Below are 7,217 nucleotides of genomic sequence, written 5' to 3'. Positions count from 1 at the left end.
GTCATCGTCGGATATTAATCCCCTACAGACCAGATGTAATTGCGGGTGGCTGACTGGGCGAAGCCTTAACCTTTATTTATGGGTGGTTGTTGTGTTTATGTGTGCGCGTGGTGGAAGAGTCGCAGCACACACTTGTTTCGGCGCCACGCGGCGGATCCAAATGTTTGATTGTTGAACGTGCTGCCATAACAGATCCGATGAACAAGGTCTGGACATTTGTTCAGCTGCTCATAAACAGGGAAGGGGGCGGCATGGCTCAGGAGGTAGAGCGGGCCGTCTGGTAATCGGAAGGTCGCTGGTTCGAGCCCCGGCTCCTTCTGATGAGCAGGTTGGTGCGTTGCATGGCAGCCTCCACCCTCAGTGTATGCAGGTGTGTGTGAATGGGTGAATGCATAAACTGTTAAGTGCTGTGAGTGACTGGTAGGCTATCCATCCATCCATCCATTCCATCCATCCATCCATCCATCCATCCATCCATCCATTATCCGAACCGCTTATCCTGCTCTCAGTGTCGCGGGGATGCTGGAGCCTATCCCAGCAGTCACTGGGCAGCAGGCGGGGAGACACCCTGGACAGGCGCCGGGCCATCACAGGACACACACACACACACACACACACACACACACACACACACACACACACCTAGGGACAAACTAGTATGGCCTTTTCCCCTGACCTTCATGTTCCTGGACTGTGGAAGGAAATTGGAGAACCCGGAGGAAACCCACGCAGACACGGGGAGAACATGCAAACTCCACACAGAGGACGACCTGTGATGACCCCCAAGGTTGTACTACCCCAGGGCTCGAACCAGGACCTTTTTGGTGTGAGGCAATTGCTATAACCACTGTGCCACCATACCATACCATACCATACCATACCACACCCTACCACACCACACCACACCCTACCATACCATACCATATCACACCACACCACACCACACCCTACCATACCACACCACACCATAGCATACCACACCACACCCTACCATACCATACATACCACACCCTACCATACCACACCACACCATACCATACCATAGCATACCACACCACACCCTACCATACCATACCATACCACACCACACCCTACCATACCACACCACACCATACCATACCATACCATAACATACCACACCACACCATACCATAACATACCATACCATACCACACCCTACCATACCATACCATACCACACCCTACCATACCATACCATAACATACCATACCATACCACACCCTACAATACCATACCATAACATACCATACCATACCACACCCTACCATACCATACCATACCATACCATAACATACCACACCATACCATACCATACCACACCACACCCTACCATACCATACCATACCATACCACACCACACCATACCATACCATACCATACCATAACATACCACACCATACCATACCACACCACACCATACCATACCATACCATAACATACCACACCATACCATAACATACCACACCACACCATACCATACCATACCATACCACACCACACCATACCACACCCTACCATACCATACCATACCATAACATACCCCACCATACCATACCATACCACACCACACCCTACCATACCATACCATACCACACCCTACCATACCATACCATACCATACCACACCACATCACACCATACCATAACATACCATACCATACCACACCCTACCATACCATACCATACCATACCACACCATACCATACCATACCACACCCTACCACACCATACCATACCACACCACACCATACCATACCATAACATACCACACCCTACCATACCATACCATACCATACCATACCACACTATACCATACCACACCACACCATACCATACCATAACATACCACACCACACCATACCATACCACACCACACCATACCACACCACGCCATACCATACCATACCACACCATACCATACCATAACATACCACACCATACCATACCATACCACACCATACCACACCATACCATAACATACCACACCACACCACACCCTACCATACCATACCATACCATACCACACCACACCATACCATACCATAACATACCACACCACACCCTACCATACCATACCATATCATACCACACCACACCCTACCACACAACACCACACCACACCCTGCCATACCATACCATTCCATACCATACCACACCACACCATACCATATCACACCACACCCTACCATACCCTACCATAACATACCACACCACACCCTACCATACCACACCACACCACACCATACTATACCATACTATACCATACCACACCACACCACACCATACCATATCACACCACACCATACCACACCACACCACACCATACCACACCATACCACACCACACCACACCACACCATACCATACCACACCATGCCACACCATACCACACCACACCATACATACCAAACCACACCACGCCACACCATACCACACCACACCATACCACACCACACCATACCATACCATACTATACCACACCACACCATACCATACTATACTATACCATACCACACCATACCATATCACACCACACCATACCATACCATACCATAACATAACATACCACACCATACCACACCACACCACACCATACCATACCATACTATACTATACCATACCACACCACACCACACCATACCATACCATACTATACTATACCATACCACACCACACAATACCATATCACACCACACCACACCATACCACACCATACCATACCACAACACACCATGCCACACCATACCACACCACACCACACCATACATACCACACCACACCATGCCACACCATACCACACCACACCATACCACACCATACATACCATACCACACCAAGCTACCATACCACACCATACCATACTACCATACCACACCACACCATGCCACACCATGCCATACTACCATACCACACCACACCATGCCACACCATGCCACACCATACCACACCACACCGTACCATACCACACCATACCATACCGTACCATACCATACCGTACCACACCATACCGTACCATACCATACCATACTACCATACCATACCATACCGTACCATACCGTACCATACTACCATACCATACCATACCATACTACCATACCATACCATACCACACCTTTCCGTACCACACCATACCGTACCATACCATACTACCATACCATACCATACCATACCACACCTTTCCGTACCACACCATACCGTACCATACCATACCATACCATACCATACCATACTACCATACCATACCGTACCATACCATACCGTACCATACTACCATACCATACCATACCGTACCATACTACCATACCATACCATACCGTACCATACCATACCATACCACACCTTTCCGTACCACACCATACCATACCATACTACCATACCATACCATACCATACCACACCTTTCCGTACCACACCATACCGTACCATACCATACCACATCATACCACACCACACCCTACCATACCATACCATATCATACCACACCACACCCTACCACACAACACCACACCACACCCTGCCATACCATACCATTCCATACCATACCACACCACACCATACCATATCACACCACACCCTACCATACCCTACCATAACATACCACACCACACCCTACCATACCACACCACACCACACCATACTATACCATACTATACCATACCACACCACACCACACCATACCATATCACACCACACCATACCACACCACACCACACCATACCACACCATACCACACCACACCACACCACACCATACCATACCACACCATGCCACACCATACCACACCACACCATACATACCAAACCACACCACGCCACACCATACCACACCACACCATACCACACCACACCATACCATACCATACTATACCACACCACACCATACCATACTATACTATACCATACCACACCATACCATATCACACCACACCATACCATACCATACCATAACATAACATACCACACCATACCACACCACACCACACCATACCATACCATACTATACTATACCATACCACACCACACCACACCATACCATACCATACTATACTATACCATACCACACCACACAATACCATATCACACCACACCACACCATACCACACCATACCATACCACAACACACCATGCCACACCATACCACACCACACCACACCATACATACCACACCACACCATGCCACACCATACCACACCACACCATACCACACCATACATACCATACCACACCAAGCTACCATACCACACCATACCATACTACCATACCACACCACACCATGCCACACCATGCCATACTACCATACCACACCACACCATGCCACACCATGCCACACCATACCACACCACACCGTACCATACCACACCATACCATACCGTACCATACCATACCGTACCACACCATACCGTACCATACCATACCATACTACCATACCATACCATACCGTACCATACCGTACCATACTACCATACCATACCATACCATACTACCATACCATACCATACCACACCTTTCCGTACCACACCATACCGTACCATACCATACTACCATACCATACCATACCATACCACACCTTTCCGTACCACACCATACCGTACCATACCATACCATACCATACCATACCATACTACCATACCATACCGTACCATACCATACCGTACCATACTACCATACCATACCATACCGTACCATACTACCATACCATACCATACCGTACCATACCATACCATACCACACCTTTCCGTACCACACCATACCATACCATACTACCATACCATACCATACCATACCACACCTTTCCGTACCACACCATACCGTACCATACCATACCACATCATACCACACCACACCCTACCATACCATACCATATCATACCACACCACACCCTACCACACAACACCACACCACACCCTGCCATACCATACCATTCCATACCATACCACACCACACCATACCATATCACACCACACCCTACCATACCCTACCATAACATACCACACCACACCCTACCATACCACACCACACCACACCATACTATACCATACTATACCATACCACACCACACCACACCATACCATATCACACCACACCATACCACACCACACCACACCATACCACACCATACCACACCACACCACACCACACCATACCATACCACACCATGCCACACCATACCACACCACACCATACATACCAAACCACACCACGCCACACCATACCACACCACACCATACCACACCACACCATACCATACCATACTATACCACACCACACCATACCATACTATACTATACCATACCACACCATACCATATCACACCACACCATACCATACCATACCATAACATAACATACCACACCATACCACACCACACCACACCATACCATACCATACTATACTATACCATACCACACCACACCACACCATACCATACCATACTATACTATACCATACCACACCACACAATACCATATCACACCACACCACACCATACCACACCATACCATACCACAACACACCATGCCACACCATACCACACCACACCACACCATACATACCACACCACACCATGCCACACCATACCACACCACACCATACCACACCATACATACCATACCACACCAAGCTACCATACCACACCATACCATACTACCATACCACACCACACCATGCCACACCATGCCATACTACCATACCACACCACACCATGCCACACCATGCCACACCATACCACACCACACCGTACCATACCACACCATACCATACCGTACCATACCATACCGTACCACACCATACCGTACCATACCATACCATACTACCATACCATACCATACCGTACCATACCGTACCATACTACCATACCATACCATACCATACTACCATACCATACCATACCACACCTTTCCGTACCACACCATACCGTACCATACCATACTACCATACCATACCATACCATACCACACCTTTCCGTACCACACCATACCGTACCATACCATACCATACCATACCATACCATACTACCATACCATACCGTACCATACCATACCGTACCATACTACCATACCATACCATACCGTACCATACTACCATACCATACCATACCGTACCATACCATACCATACCACACCTTTCCGTACCACACCATACCATACCATACTACCATACCATACCATACCATACCACACCTTTCCGTACCACACCATACCGTACCATACCATACCACATCATACCACACCACACCCTACCATACCATACCATATCATACCACACCACACCCTACCACACAACACCACACCACACCCTGCCATACCATACCATTCCATACCATACCACACCACACCATACCATATCACACCACACCCTACCATACCCTACCATAACATACCACACCACACCCTACCATACCACACCACACCACACCATACTATACCATACTATACCATACCACACCACACCACACCATACCATATCACACCACACCATACCACACCACACCACACCATACCACACCATACCACACCACACCACACCACACCATACCATACCACACCATGCCACACCATACCACACCACACCATACATACCAAACCACACCACGCCACACCATACCACACCACACCATACCACACCACACCATACCATACCATACTATACCACACCACACCATACCATACTATACTATACCATACCACACCATACCATATCACACCACACCATACCATACCATACCATAACATAACATACCACACCATACCACACCACACCACACCATACCATACCATACTATACCATACCACACCACACCACACCATACCATACCATACTATACTATACCATACCACACCACACAATACCATATCACACCACACCACACCATACCACACCATACCATACCACAACACACCATGCCACACCATACCACACCACACCACACCATACATACCACACCACACCATGCCACACCATACCACACCACACCATACCACACCATACATACCATACCACACCAAGCTACCATACCACACCATACCATACTACCATACCACACCACACCATGCCACACCATGCCATACTACCATACCACACCACACCATGCCACACCATGCCACACCATACCACACCACACCGTACCATACCACACCATACCATACCGTACCATACCATACCGTACCACACCATACCGTACCATACCATACCATACTACCAT

This window comes from Lampris incognitus, unplaced genomic scaffold (genome assembly GCF_029633865.1).
Source record: "Lampris incognitus isolate fLamInc1 unplaced genomic scaffold, fLamInc1.hap2 scaffold_266, whole genome shotgun sequence".
In the NCBI taxonomy this organism is placed as follows: domain Eukaryota; kingdom Metazoa; phylum Chordata; class Actinopteri; order Lampriformes; family Lampridae; genus Lampris; species Lampris incognitus.
The sequence above is the reverse complement of the archived record's forward strand: the minus strand, read 5'-3'. Positions refer to the sequence as shown.